Here is a 21,735-nt window from a genome sequence, read left to right as displayed (position 1 = left end):
ATAGATTGCCTCTTAAATCTATTTTCATTAATTATGTATCTTCTAATAAGAGGTTACTGAATAAATACTATTCTCTTTCCTTAATTCATTTGATGACTGTTTGAAGTTACAATGGCACTGAAAAAAGTGACTTATGATCATTACATCATCCCCATTGTCATATGTTCAAAATTCAGATTCTTGGCAATTGACTCATATTTATGATGGTTCAGTGTCCTGGGATCATGTGATCCCCTTTTGTGACCTTCTGACAAGCAAATTCAATGGGGAAGCCAGATTCACTTAACATACATGTGACTAAATTAACAACTGCAGTGATTAACTTAACAATGGTAGCAAGAAAAGTTGTAATATGGGGAAAAACATATGTAACAAATGTCTCACTTGGCAACATAAATTTTGGGGTTTATTGTGGTCATAAGTTGAGGACTATTTGTATTGTGGATATGCCTGAGTGTTTTTTTGTCAATGAACCGTTATAGAAACAGCAAAGTCTCTAATTTATTTTATTTATTTATTTATAATTACATTTTTATACCGCACCATCTCCCGAAGGACTCAGGGCAGTTTACAGCCATATTAAAATACACAAACCAATACAAATATAAATCTAATAAATAACAATATTTAAAAACAATTAAAACCAGATATTTAATGGCCAAATCACTAAAACGGTCAAAGACCGATTTAAAACCCGTTTAAAATTTCGCTAAAATGTTTCTTAGGCTAGTCCCGATCGATGAAATAACAAGGTCTTCAATTCACGTTTGAAGGCCCGGAGGTCGGGAATTTGGCGTAACCCCGGAGGTAGCTCGTTCCATAGGGCCGGTGCTGCCACAGAGAAGGCCCTCCCCCTTCTCTAATAGCATGTCTAATTTTAAACACTGGAAATGTCTAATTTTAAACACTGGAAATGTTTAGATTTCGAAACATGTTTAAGTTTACCTGCCATTGCATGCAGATGATATCAATCTTGCAATAATCAGGAACCAGTGTTAGAGAACCTCCAATGTTACTTATTCCTTTTTATGCAGATTCACAAAAGCAAATTGAATTGTGGAGTTCCTAAACTTAAATTCCAAAAATATGCAATTTGAAAAGCTTTAATAGAAATACACTGGGCTCATCTCCAATATTGTCTACATTTCTCTGGATGATCTAGAAAGCCATTTGTGTATACCATTTCACAGGGCTTTATAGCCCTCTCTGAGTGGTTTACAGAGTCCCACAACAATCTTGGTCCTCCTCTTAGCAACCTTGGAAGGAGGAAAGGCTGAGTCAACCTTGAGCCGGTAAGGATCAAACTCCTAGAGTGAGCAGTGAGCAGTACTGCATTCTAGCCACTGCCCCATCACAGTTCTTATAATTAATGCAATACTAATACTAAAGTTGTCTTACATTAGTTTATGAACTGAATGGCAGTTGAAGTGAAAATAAAGTGAGCTCCAAGCTCTGGAAAAATGTATGCATTTCTTCCCATTCCAGCGGCAAAAGCCATTTTTAATGGCTTTGCTCCACAGAGTCTTCAGCAGCATTTTCACACGGAAGAGAAGAGGCGAATTTCAGTGTGTAAAAGGCCCTAAATGTAATCTCTGGCTTTCTAGATCATCCAGAGAAAGAATCCTTGATTGCTGCTGTCATTCAGTGTAGACAATATTGGAGATGAACCCATGATCTGACTTGATCTACATGAAAATATTCTTAACAAATTGTGGGAAGTTTTCCAATTTAAAAAAATGGTATTCTGCCATATAATATACAGTACTTCCTTGAAACTTCTCCACTGTGTTTCTGTCATGGAACAAAGCATTGACGCAAGGAAAATCATCAGGCGAGACATAGCATTGTGTGCTAATCATGCATATTATAATCATATATCCCATTGTAGCTCTTTCCAATGCCCCCCCCAATAAACCCTGCAGATACCCATAACAATCAATCATGATTCATTTCTGTAAGAACAAAATAATTATATTTCAATTGGACTTAGAAAAAGAACACCATTTATGATTTATTAAAAGCCCCTTTAAGATTTCTAAATGCAAGATTAAGTTAGACATACATTCTTTCTGGGAATAAACTCAATTTGGTGAGATTCAAAATACATATAAGGAAAAATTTGTTTAGAGTTCAGCTTAGGTAGAGCTGGTTATATTGAGCTCATCCATTGAGCCTTCTTGACTGCAGCAGAGGACTGGTTACTGCTGACCTCTTTTCTTTTTTACTAGTTTATAGTCCTAAATCTTTTTTTTTGAGAATCTCACATCTTCTAAAGCACAATTAGTATGTACATGGTATAGAAAGAATTATAAGACTCCTGTCAGTGTATAAGAAATTACGAGCTGAGGGCTTCCGGTTTGGCACCGTAGGTGATGGCGGTGATCTTTACGATCACCAACCTCTGGATTATGTGGAATCGCTAGGACAGCTTAAATCTGCTGCCCAGCGGTTCGGAAAACCCCCTCTTCGGGAGAAGGAGAAGGGGTGAGCTGAGGGCAGAGGTTGAATTTCCCTAAAGCCCCTGAGAAAAAAGGGGTTTGAAGGGTTAAGTTCCCTCCAGTAACCCGAAGTGCTCCAGATCCGAGGATTCTTCTGCTTTGGCGGAACCAATCACCACGACCAAACGCCGAGATTTATTTTGGACAATAAAGGATTATACCGGACAGAACGAAAGTGGGAGAACTTTAAGCAAGTAGCCAAGCCGATTCCCGATACTTTGTAACAAGCTTGAAAACAGCAAGAAAATGGAGGCGAATTGTTAACAAGTTAACGAGTGGAAAGCGAAAGTGATACTTTCAGCGTGTGCCTCTGCAGTTGGTAATTTGCATGTTACTTGCTGCTTTAACTCTTTGCTGCCTGCTGATAGAATCTAGGAGATTTTTAAATACTGCTTTAAAAGACTGTGTTTCTCAGAAGTTAAGAAGATTTAAAGTGAATATTAAGTTGGAAATAAATAAATAAATAATTTTATAGAAGATGGCAGCCAAACAATTAAAGTCTACTGTAACAAAGAGCTCTGGAACTTTATCAGCTGGTGCCTCTCCAGCTCATACAGCAGAGACTAGAACATTGAATTTAGAGGCGTTACAAGAGAACTTAAAAGGCTTTATAGAAGAAAAATTTAAAGTTATAACTGATGAGATGTCTGAAATGAAAGAGCAGATATCAGAAATTCAAGTGGGAAATAAAGAAGTTAAAGAAGCTCACCTGTTTGGAACCCTCACCACATCTCTGACATCAATACAATTGAGCGTGTCCAGAAATATTTTACAAGAAGAGTTCTCCATTCCTCTGAAAACAACAAAATACCTTATCCCACCAGACTTGAAATCCTAGGCTTAGAAAACTTGGAACTCGCCGACAAGACCTAAGTTTAACTCACAGAATCATCTATTGTAATGTCCTTCCTGTCAAAGACTACTTCAGCTTTAATTGCAATAATACAAGGGCAACCAATAGATTTAAACTTAATGTAAACCGCTTTAATCTAGATTGCAGAAAATATGACTTCTGCAACAGAATCATCAGTGCTTGGAATACTTTACCTGACTCTGTGGTCTCTTCTCATAATCCTAATAGCTTTAACCAAAAACTTTCTACTATTGACCTCACCCCATTCCTAAGAGGACCATAAGGGGCGTGCATAAGCGCACAAACGTGCCTACCGTTCCTGTCCTATTGTTTTTCTTTTCTTCTTCCTATATATGTTTATATGTGTATATACTACATAATCTTTTTGTATGATGTTGTGACAAATAAATAAATAAATAAAATAAATAAGGATTTGTAATGGCAGTACAAAGTTTGGCAACGAATGTGATTTTATTGGAAGAGGAGGTTGAAGTAATTAAGCAACATAATTCAAAATTAGAAAATAAAATGGATGAATTTCAAAGTAAAATGGAAAAGACAGAGGATGAAATAGTTTTGATACAATACAGAAATATGGAATTTGCTCTTAGAATTCGAGGTTTGAAAGAAAATAAGGAAGAGAATTTAAGGGAAATTTTTTCTGAAGTATTTGCTGAGATATTAGCAGCTCGTCCAGCAGATGTGGCTTATCAAATTGAAAAAATATATCGTGTGAATTCTTGGATAGCAAGGCAAAAAAAGTTGCCAAGGGATGTTGTTATTTATTTTACAAACAGAATAGTGAGAAATCAGATTTTGCAAGCTTCATATAAGGGGGAGAAGATTCAGATTGCTGGTCAAGATATCTTGATATTAAAGGAAATTCCACCAAAATGTTAAGGGCTAGGAAGGAATTTGCCTTCCTGGTGAATGAACTTAAAAAACATCAGATTGAATATAGATGGGATATTCCAACTGGTATAATAGTATATTATGCAGGGAAAGTACATCGTTTCAATACGGTTGGAAAAGCAAGAGAATTTTATGTTGAGGTATTAAAAGTTGGAAGTCTTCCCCCATTGGAAGCTAGAAGAAGGGAGGCTGAAGTGAAGGAAAGAGAAGTGAAGCAGGTACAAGAACAGATTGTGATGGAAGAAGATTTATTACAAGTGTTGGAAATACCTACGACGGGTTTAGATTCAAAAGAACAAAGGCTGACTAGAGCTGCTGCTAAACGCAAGGAACAAGAGATGAAGGCACAACAACAACTGGCAACTACTACAATGGAAACAGTGGGAGGAGCAAGGCCTAAAGTAAAATGTGATCTGCGGCTGGTGTTCCAAAAGTTTCCTTTGGCCGATAATGGCAATTAAACTATTATCTTGGAATGTTAATGGCCTGAATTCACTGCAGAAGAGAAGGAAAGTATTTCATTATTTGAAATAATTTAAAAATGACATTACCTGTTTACAAGAAACACATATTAGATCTTGCTAAATGTTGGAGATGCGATTGTGAAGATGCTACTTATTACCATATATGGTGGACTTGTAAAAAAGTTAAAGTATTTTGGATTAAAGGCTGGTGGATCATGCAGAATATTTTGAAAAAGAAGATTAAGTTTACTCCGCAGTTCTTTCTACTAGGAATAATTATGGACTATACAGCTATAGAGACTAAATTGATTTTGAACTTAATAACAGTCGCAAGACTTTTGATTGCTCAGTATTGGAAGAAAGAAGAATTACCTACAATCAAGAATGGACAAAACAAAACAACAAATGGACACTCAAAGTATCAAATCTGGCAGAGATGACAAAATCTCCGCTTACTTGAAAGACTATATACTAGAAAATATATTTTAGAATGGAAAATGTGGATTGATTATATTTAAAATAAGTATCAGATAAAAAAATATCGAATAGCATATGAGTAAATTTAGGAAATATTTTGTATTAGATATATTTTGAAGGAGAGGGAATTGAGAGTGTGACTAAGTGTGGTGTGACTAAAGATTATAATTTAGGAATTATTTTGGATTATGATTGTTAGTTTTGATACCCTGCATTTTGTTCTGGGAAGTCGGGGTGGGGGGTGGGGGGTAAGGGGGAGGGGAATTGGGGGGGGGTTTGGTAGAGATGGAGTGATGGTTAATGTACAGGGATTATTGAAGAAATATAATTAATGTAGGGTCGGGTCTGCATAGTTACCATTTTAGAACGGTGGGGAGGGAGAAAAGAGAGAGTAGGAGGTAGGAAAGAGGAGAAGAGGAAGGAAGAGGGATAGTAGAGGAAGAAGGAAGGTGTAGGGTGGAGGGAGGAGTGGATGTAGATAAGAGAAGGAGAGGAAGGTTTGGAAAGTAAAAGAAGGTAGAAGAGGGAAGAGTGTTAAAAAGGGTGGTGGTGACTGGGCAAGCCCGACTAATTGTATATAACTGTACATTGGATGAATTATTTGATATGATTGTAAAAATAAAACTTTTTATAAAAAAAAAAAAAAAAAAAAAAGAAATTACGAGCTGGGATAGCCATAACAAGTCAGCCAATGGGAACTGTTTAAGAAATAGGATCTGTTGTGAGCCATGGGAGATGGCTTGGAGCCTGGACATGGCTTAGCTTAACTGGTCTGAATATAAGAATTAGTTTGTCCTTGGATTACAGATTCTGTGCTTCTGTAGGTTCTTTGGTTCTGTGGGTCTGTGATTTCTGGCTCTGGCTTCTGCTTCTTGTCCTTGTACTTGCTATCACATTGCAAAAGCTGCATGGGTATTGTATACATGCCTCACGTTTTATATTATTTTATTTATTTATTTATTTATTTTATTAGATTTTTATACCGCCCTTCTCCCAAAGGACTCAGGGCGGTGTACAGCCAAATTATAAAACAATACAATATACAAATTAAAACAAAAACTTAAAACAAGCATATTTCATAAATGGCCGAAATTTAAAACAATCAATTTAAAACCTTTAAAATTCATAAATAACCCCGATTAAAATTTAGTAAACTTTTAAGCCAGTCCCGCTTGAATAAATAAATGCGTTTTCAGCTCACGGCGAAAGGTCCGAAGGTCAGGCAATTGGCGCAAGCCAGGGGGAAGTTCGTTCCAAAGAGTAGGAGCTCCGACAGAGAAGGCCCTTCCCCTGGGGGCCGCCAGCCGACATTGCTTGGCGGACGGCACCCTGAGAAGACCCTCTCTGTGTGAGTGTACGGGTCGGTGGGAGGCATAAGGTAACAGCAGGCGGTCCCGTAAGTACCCGGGTCCTAAGCCATGGAGCGCTTTAAAGGTGGTAACTAAGACCTTAAAGCGCACCCGAAAGACCACAGGAAGCCAGTGCAAACTGGGCAGGAGTGGTGTTACATGGGAGCAACGTGTGGCTCCCTCTATTACCCGCGCAGCTGCATTCTGAACTAACTGAAGCCTCTGGGTGCACTTCAAGGATAGCCCCATGTAGAGAGCATTGCAATAATCCAAACGAGAGGTGACAAGAGCGTGAGTGACCGTGCATAAGGCATCCCGGTCAAGGAAGGGGCGCAACTGGCGGACCAAGCGTACTTGGTAAAAGGCCCTCCTGGAGACAGCCGCCAGATGATCTTCAAACAACAGCCGTCCATCCAGGAGAACACCCAAGTTGCGCACCCTTTCCATTGGGGCCAATGACTCGCCCCCAACAGTCAGCTGCAATTGTAGCTGACTGTACCGGGGTGCCGGCATCCACAGCCACTCTGTCTTGGAGGGATTGAGCTTGAGTCTGTTTCTCCCCATCCAGGCCCGTACAGCTTCCAAGCACCGGGACAGCACTTCGACAGCTTCGTTGGGGTGGCCCGGAAAGCTGTGGAAAAGTACAGCTGCGTGTCATCAGCGTACAGATGGTAACTCACCCCAAAGCCACTGATGACCTCGCCCAGCGGCTTCATATAGACGTTGAACAGGAGAGGCGAGAGAATCGACCCCTGAGGCACCCCACAAGTAAGGCACCTCGCGGTCGATCTCTACCCCCCTGTCAACACCGTCTGCGACCGGTCTTCTTTATTATTGTATATAAACAAGCTTCTTCTATAAATGAATCCAGCTGAATTATTTACTTGTATACTGGTTGTATCACTGCGAACTCTAACAACTTCCCCATTGTCTCGACCCCGAGAAAAAAGGTGAAGAAAAGGCCAGACTTAGTAATTAAATGATCACTGCCTCCCACTGCCTTAAACAAAACTCCATCAATGGAAACAAAACCATTGCAATTGTAACAAGACATAGCTTCCATGTTTGAAGTTAGACCGGCAGAAACTGACAAGATTAAGCTAAGGAAAACAAAGCTGTACAGCGCCTACATTCCCCATCTTTCCCTATGGATAGTCTTGACCCCGACTACCACTAGGGAGACAAGATAGGAACAATTAGAACACACAAACACACACACACAAACAATTAAAACACCAATCAGGCACCACCACCCCTGGCATTTCAATTACAAAAGTCCAGGAATGTATAAAAATCATTTTATTTACCAGTCCATTTTGCCAGCTCACTTGGAACTCAGACCTGATGTCATTGAAGCCTCTGGCTTCCAAAATAAATGACTTTCTTTCCCATCAGCCTGTCCTCTCATTCCATTTTTTGCACCAAATTCATCTTCCTGGCTGGAAAAGAGTGAACTGGACTTTTATATTCAACAAGTCTGTGCACATGAAAGCTAAAAGGCTAATGATAGGAGAGGTGATATCTTCTTCTCATATACTCAGCATGTACCTAAGAACATTTGAACCACAATTAAATTGAGTAAACACTGCATGCAGAATATAATGGGAAAGTCAGCACATGATAAAGGTTCTCCATGTAGGTATATCCAATTTCCAAAGAAGTGAAGTCAAAAGAACCTTAATTAGTAAACCCAGCAGAGGTAATCTCATTCATCAAACACCATCCTCTGTATCCCACCATTAACTTCAGCAGTAGTCAAATAGAAGGGGCCTATTAGTAATGAAACACTTGGATAACTGAAGCTAAAATCTCTTTTACTTTGAATATGTAAAGCTACCCAGCCATCTCCTTCCTTCGCTTAGATGCTATGTATGAATCACTAATGTATAAACAACCAATTAACTCCATTGACACTATCACACAAAGCCAACTTGTTGCCTCAGCACCAGATGTAATGTCTCCATATGTTATCTCGATATATACTTGTCAGAAACAGCTACAGGTAACTGAGCATAATGTTTATGTGAGTAAAAGCTTGCTGCTGCTAATTTCTCTAAATGGTTCTCTGAAATATTTTGCTCTTACAGAAGAAAATGAAACAAAAGGTAATGCTGCAAGGGAAAGCTGTATTTCCCCATAAGGGTATGAAGCTAATTAGATGTTGTTCTCCCAATCACTAAGGTCTCATAAAACACTACCAACAAGCTGTTATATTTGCTATTTTGTCTTGTTCTCTTTTGTTCTTCCTTTCACTCCCATTAGTAATATCTCCACAGAGTGATTTGGTAGAGGAGTGTACTGCAGCCGAACAGAGACAAGAACTAGGTGCAAATTTTGAGATACAGTATTAATGATAAGTGTACACTCCCCATGTAGGGAACAGAGCTGAACTTAAGAGGAAAAACTGGCAAGAGTGTTCTATTAATCCTAGAGCTGATCACAAATTTGTCCAAAGAGTAATTGCCCTAAATGTCTTAATGAACAGAAGAAATTTCTCAGGGGAGGATTTCGTTAATGGGTATGGTAGTATAGCTACTGAAAAAGTCAATGGACAGAGTGTTCTCCTGGTGTTTCCATTTAATGGAGGTATGGATTTAATGAAAGTATGGGATGAAGGGAAGCAGCAAACTGCTGGAAAGATGAGAGCAAACCTAACAAATATACCTATTGACCATTTCAATCCAACCATGAAATTTTCAAAACTTTTCCTCCATAATCAAATTCCATTCCAACGGACTGAATTGGAACTGATAGGAAACATGCAGATTTTTTCCCCCTGCATGTGACAGTGGATAAGCAAGAGCCAGAATTTGGTTCAACTGCCCAATTCGGATAAATGCTTGGGAATGTGGGAGTGCAGTGCTAATCTAAAAGTTGCACCAAAGACCTGGCTCTTCACCTAGCACCTGGGTAGAGTGATATAGAGTCCACAGATGGTTGTTGCCACATCCTGGGAGTATGACTGAGGCACACAGTGTTTAGGTTTTGTTTTTATGGATAAATAGTTTTTGTAATGTTACTGTGATTGTGACTACCCAGAGTTGTGCTCTAAGAAAGATGGCCATATAAACCCCTTACACAAATAAATAAATAAAACCTCCACATGGAAATGCCATAAGAAGGAGATACTGACTCAATTTAAGAGCCAATATATGAACATCCTATATCAAATCAATCTGATTTGCTAGACAATCTGCTAGACCAGCAAATGCTACAAAGAGCATCCTGCTGTGGAGCACTCAGCAGAAAGCAAGTTGAAGATGAGATGGGAGTACAGGAATCTCCAGTGAATCTCTGTTGAGGAAACATGATTGTTCCCATGGAGAGAAGGGTTTGTGTATACACCTTTGGCTGAATTTTCATACCATGCACATCTGCAGCTGATATAAACATTAAAAGAAGAAATAAAATATTGGTGCCATCCAGGAAAAGACTGACAAAGCAGCATGATTTAGTATCAGCATAAGAAAATAAGTGGATTTCTAAATGGAAACTGCAAATAAAGAAATGAAATAAAATCAGGATCCCTTAAGAAGTTATTCTGCTGAAAAAGTATATCCTCTGGGAATCTTTATGCATATCCATTTTGGTCATTTATTGTACTATTTACTTCAGTGTTAACAGCTGTATTTTACTGTTTCCAGGCAGTTGGTTACAATTTTCTTTGTCTTGGAAAATGCATTAATGATATTTAGCACATTTATACAATTCATAAAATACACCCAGCGTGTAGTCCTTAATGGAACTACATCTACATGGAGGGAAACATATGGTGGAGCAAGTTCTGTCTTGGACCCAGGGTTCTTCAACATCTTCATAAATGATCTAGATGAGGGAATTGAAGGGGAACTCATTAAATTTTCAGATGATACCAAGCTGGGGGGAATAGCTAACTCATTGGAAGACAGACTTCAGATTCAGAAGAATATTGGAAGACTTGAGCATTGGCCCTATCCAACAAGATGCAATTCAGTGTGAGAAAAGTAAGGTCCTGCACTTAGGCAGGAACAACCAAAGGCATAGATACAAAATAGATAGAACTTGCCTCAACAGTAGTAACTGTGAGAAAGATCAAGGTGTCCTAGTGGACCACCACTTAAATATGAGCCAGCAATGTGCTCAGCTGCCAAAAAGTCAGTGCAGTCCTTGCTGCATTAACAGAAGGATAACATCAGGTTAGCAAAAGTGATCATGCCTCTTTACTTTATACCATACAAGTGAAGCCACACTTGGAATATTGTGTGCAGTTCTGGTCTCCATGATACAAAAAAGATGCTGAGATCCTAGAAAGTGTGCAGAGAAGAGCAACAAAGATAATCAAGGGTCTGGAAGCTAAATTGTACTATAAATGGTTGAAGGAGGTTTGTCTAATCTATAGACGAGAAAGATTAGGGGAGACATGACAACGGTCTTCCAGTATTTGACAGGGGGAAGAAGTCTTCCAGTATTTGAGAGTGGGGGAAGAGGGGATTGACATATTTTCCAACGCACCAGAGGGCAGAATAATAAGTAATGGGAGGAATCTTGTTAAAGAGCAATCAACCTAGAAGTAAAGAGAAATTTTCTTACAGAAGAAAAAATTAATGGAATAGCTTGCCTCTGAAGTGTGGGTGTGCCATCACAGAAGCTTTTCAAAAATAGTCTGGACAATCATTAGACCAGGATGATACAAGGTCTCCTTCCTTGAGCAGGGGTTGGACTAGAAGACCTCTGAGGTCCCTACCAGCCCTATGATTCTATGTTCTAAATGTTCTAAATTAAATAGAAATTCAAAGCAAGTCATCCAAAATTATTAAAGTAATGTTATGGATTAAATACAGTGGTGGGATTCAGCCGGTTTGCACCAGTTCAGTAGAACCAGCAGTTAATTTTTTGCTAAATTCAGCGAACTGGTTGGACGTTTTCCAAAAAATCTGTGTTTTCCGGAACATGTTTTGTTTTCTTTCAACTTCTTTCCAGGTGGGGAAAAAAAAACCCTTCCAAAAGTCCAAAAGAGGAGCAATGGAAACCTTTGATCACGTCAGTCAGGTGAAAACTATCTAACTTTAGAGCAGGTGGTGGGGCAGAGCCTGCGCATAAGGTGGCAGCCCAGGGCCAAAGTGCCAGCAGAGCGCCAGAGAGTTGGGGGCAGGGCTGTTGAAACAAGTGGATGTCCTGCCTGCAGTACCCATGCTGGCTGCCCCAGTGGGCCTGGGCAACTACTGGAGAGGGGCGGGTCCGTTTCAGTGCCTGAATGCCCAGATGCCAAGTGGGCCATCGCGGGAGGCTTGTCCCGTATGTGTGGTGAAGCTGGAGGATGGGGATGGGCTACACCTCCCATGAGGGCCAACTTGACCCTGGATTTTTATTTTATTTATTTATTTATTAGATTTTTATACCGCCCTTCTCCCGAAGGACTCAGGGCGGTATACAGCCAGAATAAGAACAAAATATGTACAATTTAAAACAACATTTAAAAAGAGCAAATTTGAACCGGTTGTTAAATTATTAAATATTAAATAAAATAAAATAAATAATAAAAATAATATAAAAATAAAATTAAATATTAAATAAAATAAAATTAAATATTAATTAAATATATTTTCTTTTGAATCTTTATTCAAAAGTTTCTGAATTTCCATAAATCTTGAAACAAAGTGCAAACATTTTTGATCAAAATTATTTGAAAATGTCTGCTTAAAATTGATTTCTCAATTGTTCAAAATGCTTTCAGAATATAATAGTCTTTATGTTATTATATTTTCCTTCTTTCTAGGTAACATCACACCTTCTGGAATATTCTCCTTCTGGACATGGGGTCACCCCCCCCATCTCCTGACCTTCTGGAAGAGCCTTAAAAGCTGGTCAGTTGGATGGGCGGAGGTCCTGACAGAGTGCTCTATGCTGGTGGTGGCTGACCGGGTAGAAAGAAGATCTCTTCCCTATGTCACCTGTCCCCTCAGTCTTTAGTCTCTGTTAAATCTTCATTAATTTTAATAGTTTTCCATTAAATTTTTATCATTTTGTAAACCAGCCAAAGTTGCTACAACAGTGAGATGGGTGGCATATAAATTGAAATAAATAAATAAATAATATAAACTACAAAATATAAAATAGTGACTGGGCTGCCCAAAAATATTAATTGGAAGATTTAGAATGGACAAAAGAAAATATTTCATACAGCATACAATATACTTGTAGAATTTATTACATTATGAGGGTTATGGCTACTAATTTATATGGATTTGAAAATGGATAGAACAAAGTCAAGGAGGATTTGTCTATTAAAAGTTATTAGCCTTAAATGTCAATATTATCTTCTGGCTGTGAGTAGCAGGCTTTCAGATATTAATTCCAGGAGAACAATGAGGGAAGAATGATATGTCCCCATCTTGTACTTATGAGCTGCTTGGAGAAATGTGGCTAACCACTTTGATAAACAAAACGCTGGATTAGAATGACCATGGTTTAATTCAATGCGGCTGCTTCTACTACATTCTTATAATATTTTCAAAACTAAATATATGAAAGGAACTTCATTTTTTCTGTAGAAAGTGAAATGTTACACATGAAAACTATCACTCAATCACTTTTAAACAAATAAAAAACTTTTTCAAGAAACAGATGATATAAAGCCATGATGGCAAACCTATGGCACATGTGCCTGAAGTGGCACAAAGAGCCATGTCCCCTGGCATGCGTGGTGTCGTTCTTTCATCTTCCAGGTTTCTGGTGCACAGGCGCACATGACGATCAGCTGGCCTTTGTGCGTGCGCCGGTGCAGGAAACTGGAAGACCTGTGATTTGAATAGTACCTTATCTGGCGTGCACATGCTCCCTTGGCAGCTTCTCTTCCTAGTCGGGGCCCTGATGAGCACATGAAATGCTCCCTTTTCTGCATTGGTGCCGAAATGGTTCGCCATTACTGATATAAAGTAACAGAAGACAGTGAAGGAAAGAATCAGTTGAGATGAATGAGTAGAACAGGTTTCCTCTGTTTTCTGTACTTTACACAGAATAATTAGTGTACTTGTTTTAAAAAATCCTATGAAATATTTTCATATGGAAATGTGTTTTCAGGAGTTCAGTATCTCAACAGCAATTAAATATAATGTTAAATATATTATCAGTTTATAATGAGATTTGAAAGCAAGCTACAGCTAGTGCGCTTTATTTTATAGTGATTATGAGACTATTCATGATATTTCAAAAATAACAGCAAAACATGGTGCAGGTATTTATAATTATGGTACAATCACTGTAAGAAATATGGAAAGATTTACATATAGATTGGGTAAAGAAAATGGTAGCATCTATATGAATGGTTTGCAGAATTGTCATCTATGCTTTTGTTATGTTTGATTATTTTAAGAACGCAGATGCGTATTTTCAGTAATTGCCATTATACATAATTTAACTGGAACAGTGTGCTGTTAAAAAAAGAGAAAAGAATATATTAAGGCTGCAAACTTTGAAAAGAAATATGAAGTCTTTGCAGTGCTTGCATCCAAAGGGAATTAGATTATTATGATCGTTTGATGGAGAAATGAGATCATAACCGGCTAAGTTAAGCAACTGTGTCTTACTTATTAGTAAGATCTGATAGACTTTAAAAAAAAAAAAACTTCCTGAAGCATACATTTTCAAGAATTTGCAGAAGCTGAAATGAAGGAATTTTTGCTACACTGAGTATAAATATGAGCTGGCCATTAAAATAACTGGGGCAGAGAATTTAATCAAGAAATCCCTTAATACAGCTTTGATCTCAAAATAAAGCACATTATTTGACAGTTGTTTGATTCTATCTTTTTTTTTTTGCTTCTGCTTACAATTCTGAGTGTGAGCCAATTCTACTTATATTAATGAGGCTTTTCTTTTGACTAGTAATGGGGAAAATATTAGAATAATTAAATTTTTGTAAATATATTCAGTTATAATCTCTGAAATCTTTATTTTGCAATGAACAAAATGAAAATATTTGAAGCATGATCCTTCTCTGCATAAATACAAATATTGTATGAAACCACAAAGCCTATTAGTTTTGTACTTTGCTTGATGCAAACATAAGTATCATCTCTAGCAATCCTGAAAGATACATACATGCAGGCATTTTTCCCATAACTCACCTACCCCAAAATAATTAGCTGAAGAATGAGATATTCAGAAGAAGCAGAAGAAGAGAAAATGTTTGGGTTTACCATCTGCTTCTCTATTTTTCAACATACAAAATAGCACTTCCAATAAATTTTATAGGAAGTGTACTGGGATGTACTGGGGTGAAATGTAAAATTTGTTACTACCGGTTCTGTGGACGTGGCTTGGCGGGGGGGAGTGGGGCGGAGTAATGTGACTGGGTGGGCATGGCCAACTTTTTTTTTTTTTACTTTTAAAAGCATTTTTTCTACAACCTCTTTGGCCAAAAAGGTTGTAAAAAATGCTTTTAAAGGGTTCTGACGATCCCAGCTGAGCTGTGCGATCATCAGAGGTTTTTTTTTTAACTTTTAAAAGCATTTTTTAGGCTGAAGGAAAAAATGCTTTTAAAAGTAAAAAACAAAAAAACCTCTGAAGATCGCACAGCTCAGCTGGGCATGGGGTGGGCAGGGATTTTTGCTACCGGTTGTCCAAACCACCCCCCACCATCGCTTCCAGATCAGGGGATTCAGTCCGAACCAGGAGCATTTAACCCTTAAAGTGTACCTTAAAGAGCACTTTGATAAAAAAAAAAAACTGATTTTGTGTCCAATAATTCTATCTTTCCCTCCCTCCCAAAATCCAATGTAGCATTAGATCATGGAATATATTTATTATCTCAGATAGTTAAACAGATATTTCTTTCTTATGAAGGTTTTCTTATCAAGGCTACCATGGGGGATTGTTGGGGAAAAGATAGTAGTGGTTACTTATACTTAACTTACAGAAATGTGTAGATTTACAAATGAATAACTATTATATTAATATATCAGCCTTGCCAGGTAGACCAGTCATAAAATATGACCAAATAAACTAATTCTACTTTATAATACAACTACAATAACATAATCTTATAAGTCTAAATATACAATTTTCCTGCTGTATCCTTTACATTGCAAGAAACTAGGGAGGATCACTTTTGAACCTATTGCTCTTCCATCTATCCAGCTGCAGGCTATGCCATTCCCTTGGAAGCATCTCTTGGTCCCATTTCCCAAAGTCTGTTCCACATACCATTGCAGCATATAAGAGCACAGAAATTTTGTTTCCTTTATAACATGTCAATTGCATCAATAAAGTAAATTTATCACAAATATAGGAACTTACAGTAAGTAGAACCTAGCTGGACTGGACCCAAGATCTAGTTTAAGAACCTAGTGTTCCTAATACAAATTAATTATTTAATTGGCTTTGATTCTTCAAAGGGGAAAATATTATATTATAATGAGAGCAACCATGCTTTTTGACTTTCAAAAATGTATGCATCTCAAATTAGACATGACTTTTCTGGACAAGTTTGTGTTGGAAGAAATGTCCATCTGGGTTCAGTTCCAAATGGGGAGAAAGACACAGGAAATATGGAGGATGTTTGGAAAGATGGTTTAACCTCATGATTTGAGGTCCTGGGCAATTTAGCACATGGGTGAGAGAGAGAGAGAGAGAGTTTTATACCCTCTTTTGGGCTTTGAACTTGCTTCCTGTTCCTGTACAGGCACAGGTATGTATTCTGATTGGTTGTCAGACTCCCATGGGGCCATGCAAGGATAACTTTGTATGCTGTCTTGAGTCCCATGCTTGGCTGAACCTTGCTGGGTGATGCAATCTTCCTAGGTGCCATGTGGTGAGATAGGTAGAGGGCTAATCCTATTATGTCCTGAGGGTGAAGGGTTTTTTTTTTTGGTAGATAAACTGGCCCAGCCTTTTTCTTGTAGCTAGATTGGTACCAAAATATCTGCTGCTAGGCAGGGAGCTGAGCCTCTATGTCTTTAGAAACATGTTTCTCCTTTAGGGAAAATATAATATTCTGCCTTTTTAATATTTTCCAGAATATTTCACTCTTCTGGGAGAAGGGTGGGTGCTAACTTTCTACATTTGTGATAGTTTATTTAGATGATTTACCTTGAAGATCCTGTTTTTCATTAAGATCAGATCTGACTGGTTCTTTAATACTTTTGTAATAAACAACCCATACATTAGGCCAGAGAGATGTTCCGGTATTATATTCTATTATATTTCAGGAATTCAAATTGTTCCAAATATAGTACAGCCCATTTTGTCTAGAGAGCTCCCAAATACTACTGAGACACTTAGAGATTTTCTTGGAATTTGCTACTTTTATGGTATATGTGTTTTTAATCTTTGTAATTTGGGCTGTGCCATTGACTCAAAGTACTTTAAGGATTCCTTTAAGTGGAATGTGAGAACCTAGCAAGCCTTCCATTAACTTAAACAAACAATCACTTCTTGAATCCAGGACTTTTGGAACATAGTTCTCCACTTTATAACTGACTGTCAGTGTCACATGTCAAGAATCAAGGAAGCTACTTTAATCATGCAGGATAGGTAGAAATGATGGAAGGCATAAAGTCTCAGATCCTGGGCCATATGCCATGAAAAACTTTATAGGTAATAACCAAGTTATTCAATTGAACTCAGATGTCTACTGGAAACCAGTGGAATTAATGGAGCAGAGGTGCTACATGACAGTGGTGAAATCCAATTTTTTTTACTACTGGTTCTGTGGGCGTAGCTTGGTGGGCGTGGTATAGCTTGGTGGGCGTGGCTTGGTGGGCATGGCAGGGGAAAGATATTGCAAAATCTCCATTCCCACCCCACTGCTGGGGGAAGGATATTGCAAAATCTCCATTCCCACCCCACTCTGGGGCCAGCCAGAAGTGTTATTTGCCGCTTCTCCTACTCAAAATTTCCACTACTGGTTTTCCAGAATCTGTCAGAACCTGCTGGATTTCACCCCTGCTACATGGGTATAAAATGGCACGTCCAAAACTCCCTGTGTTGCTACATTCTGGACCAGCATAAACTTTTAAATAGTTTTTGGAAGCAGCTCTATGTAAAGTACATCCTGTTATGGCTTTCTTACTATCAATGAGAACTTATTTGGAAAAGCGGAGGAATGTTCCAGGCTGGCTAATGTGTCTAAAATGCCATTTGCAATCCCACTGGAGCTTATCCATTAAACAAGCCACATTCTACTTTATATTTCAGGCCAACACCTGAAGTCAAGTCATATATTCAGTTACTGATTGGTCTTTCCATTGTAGTGGATTGGTCTTCTTTGATGCAATGGTTTGCCATAGCAGATTTGATACAATCTTTAGATATAAAAAGATTTTGGACAAACTAACTATCATTATCCAACAAAGATGGATAATTCCAGGCCAATGGTGATGACAAATTTCTCACACAGTGGCAGGATATTTAGAGCTTAATATTGCAGCCTGTATTTGCAATTGTAACAGCTGAGCTTTCAGTTGTTCATTTTAAGCTAGTAACTGTTTCATACTAGGTAATGCTGTTAAGGGAGTGACCCCTTTTATGTAGGTTGGCAAACAAACTGTCCTGTGCCAACAATTACAAGTGTTTCTGCAGCAGACAGTTGATTACTTGACTTCCTCCAGAGTTGCCAGCTCTTCCTCCAACAATTTTTGTCCTTTCTGAACTTCATCTGCAAATATCTTAACAGTATCTTGACTCCTTAGCTGCATGGTTATAAACTGTTATGTCCTGCTTCTCCCATTCATAATCTGATCTCTTGGAAGTACCCATAGCAGGTTTTTTATCAAAGTGTGGAGGACGAAACCTAGAGGATAGTAGGAGAGGTGCATTCCAGTGGTGGGATTCTACCAGTTCTACCTGGTTTGGGCGAACAGGTAGCGGCGGTGGGAGGTTCTGCACACCCACCCAGACATCATCACAGATGTTCTGCACATGTGCAGAAGGCTCTGCGCATGCTCAGAAGTGGCACACACATGCTTACATTTCCAAACTGGTAGCAAAGGTAAGTGAATACCACTACTGGTACATTCATTTGCTTTCTTTACTATTTCCAGAAACTCAAGCCACCTTTTCACATTATAGAGCTTCAATAGCAGTGAGAGATTTTGATACTGAGAAGGTAGAAAAGGTAGAATAAGAATAGAAGAGAGGCTGATGACCAAGAAAAAGAGGCACAGAGAAGAGTTCCTCTTGACCTACTGGATTAGAAGAGACAGTGCCATCTGAAAGAGTAAGAGAGTTCTGGAATTGTGTTATCATCTTGCAAGCTCTAGCTAATAGCATCCAGACCTGAAGAATGGGGGTGGGGGAAGTGAAATTATTCTTATTATTCTGATCTTGAAGGAAGAGCTTCTGATCATCACAAAGATGGAGTGGCGGGCAGAAATATCTTCCTTCCTTCATGGGAATGGCAGACATAAAGCACACCAGTACTTCCAAAGGCATCATGTCAGACGAGCTATTTTTGAAGTTTGGACAAAAGTTAAGCAACAAAACTATTTGGAAATCCCTGTCTGGGTTTCTACATTAGAGGTGTTGGTGCATCCAAACTTTGTCAATCTGGGAAAAATAGTCACATACAAGGATATTATAAATGAAGGAGGGGAACTACCCTCCTTATACAGAATCTTATACAGATTCTGTATAATATACAATAATAAAAATAAAAAATAAAAATAATAAGTATAATAAGATTATACTTATGGTAATTAACACTACCAATAATACGTCTACCCTTCAAAAAGACCTTGACTTTTTGTCGGAATGGTCAAAAATTTGGCAACTCCAAATCTCAACCAGCAAATGCTCTGTCTTACACATTGGAATGTTGTAGAATGAAGAGACACAAGCCAGCTCCTCTGGGAAGGAAGGGTTTATTATATATGCGCAGGTTCAAGTACAGAACAAAGCTGTTGGTCTGAACAAGTCAGGGGATTTCCAGCAAAGCTTTATATACCTTATTGCTACGTGCAGGCTGCAAATACATTGTCTCAGCAAGTTACATTCCATATATGGTTACAATTCCAGGAATAGTATATTGGGGAACTGATACCAGATCAGGGGGTTACACAAACATGTTTACCACGATCGCAAAGTACATTTTCTGCAAAACAGCAGGATGTGGTTTTCCTAGCTTAGCACATTTATGGGTGGTACATGCGTATACGGTGTATGGGGAAAGCAACTTCTCTGTTACAGCTGACAGGGCCTTTCCTTTGCTTGACCAAAGATGTCTCTAGGGCCTAAGGCCTGTATCCTTGGTTCTCATGTTGCTTTAGCAACCCACCTTATTCCCCCCTTTGTTACTGGAAAAAAGAATCAGAACACTAAATACAAGCTCGATGGACATTACCTTGTAGATGACCCTCACCCGTTAAAGACCTTGGAGTTTTCATATCAAATGATCTAAGTGCCAAAGCCCACGGCAACTACATCGCAAAAAAGGCTTTAAGAGTTGTAAACTTAATCTTATGTAGCTTCTTCTCCAGAAAGATTACACTACTAACCAGAGCATATAAAACATTTGCTAGACCAATTCTTGAATACAGCTCACCTGTCTGGAACCCACACCTCATTTCGGACATTAATACAATTGAGCGTGTCCAGAAATATTTTACAAGAAGAGTTCTCCACTCCTCTGTTTATAACAAAATACCTTATGCCACCACACTTGAAATCCTGGGGTTAGAAAATTTAGAACTCCACTGCCTTTGACATGACCTGAGTTTAACTCATAAAATTATCTGTTACAATGTCCTTTCTGTTGAAGACTACTTCAGCATCAATCACAACAATACACGAGCACACAATAGATTTAAGCTTAATGTGAACCGCTCCAATCTTGATTGCAGAAAATATGAATTCAGTAACAGAGTTGTTAATGCCTGGAATGCACTACCTGACTCTGTGGTCTCTTCCCAAAACCCCCAAGCTTTAACCAAAGACTATCTACTATTGACCCCACCTCATTCCTAGGAGGTCTGTAAGGGGCGTGCATAAGAGCACCAGTGTGCCTACCGGTCCTGTCCTAATGTTCCCTTTGATTGTATCCAATTTATATAGTTATTTCATGCTTGTGCTTATATATATGCTTATATATCTTATAGTTATTTCTTGCTTATGCTAATATTGTGACAAATAAATAAATAAAAAACTAAAATCTAGAAAAGAATTACAAGATGAAGGGGTTGAATTGAATGGTGGGCATATTTACAGATCAAATCACACTATATGAAGGATAGAAAGGAATGGGCTATAAAGAAAGAATTAACGGTGCTAGATAAAATCTTTTTAGGAATGGACGAAAAGGCCTGGAGAGTTGACAGCCCGGGTTTGAGACCCAAGCTCCATGAAATAAAGTGAGCTCCCATTATTTGCCCCAGATCTTGCCTACCTAGCAGTTTGAAAACATATAAATCATCTTTATTTAATGACTTCATAATCTCTTGCGGTGTGGAGTCTGGGCAACTGAATGGAGTTAGCAGTGTGTTTTAATGGCTGGATGCCCTTTCTGTTGCCAATGCAGAGTTTTAATCAGCTGATATATTTTTAGGGTGCCCAGAGATAGAAATATCTACCTCTGCCTAAGATCAAACTCATAGCCTCCTGATTGTGAGGTCAGAGCTCCCTCTCTAGGCCACTGGACCACTCCAGTCTGAAAACATGTAAATGCAAGTAGATTAATGAGTAGTATTTGTATGACACCACAATCCTTCCACCAATGTTAAATGAGACAAATCCACTTTCTTTTCTCTTGGTTTGCAGATCTAGACCAGAGGTATCAAACTCACGTCATCATGGCACCACATAACATCTCATGACTTCCCCCCCTTCGCTAAACTGGACGTGGACATGGCCAGCTCATGACGCATCCAGCCTGAGGGCCATGAGTTTGACATCCCTGATCTAGACCAACAAGACCAACAAGATTCACAACGTGAATCCAGAATTGTGAAAAAGACAACTGGAATTCAAAACTAGTCAATATGACAAATCTAGAATGGCTGTAGTATTTCTATATTTCTCTTTCCTATCACATCTAGTAAGTTAAAAAAAAAACCTGGGGAAATGCATTGCACTATGTCTTTCTTATCCTACACATTTGAATTCCGAGACCTATTACTGTAACTATAGGTCTACTACTGTTATCAACTATAACTTGATACTCAGAACTCACCTGGAAAACTGATAAGGAACAACTGTGTATCAATAAGTTC

This window comes from Ahaetulla prasina, chromosome 1, assembly GCF_028640845.1.
Source record: "Ahaetulla prasina isolate Xishuangbanna chromosome 1, ASM2864084v1, whole genome shotgun sequence".
Lineage (NCBI taxonomy): Eukaryota > Metazoa > Chordata > Lepidosauria > Squamata > Colubridae > Ahaetulla > Ahaetulla prasina.
The sequence above is the reverse complement of the archived record's forward strand: the minus strand, read 5'-3'. Positions refer to the sequence as shown.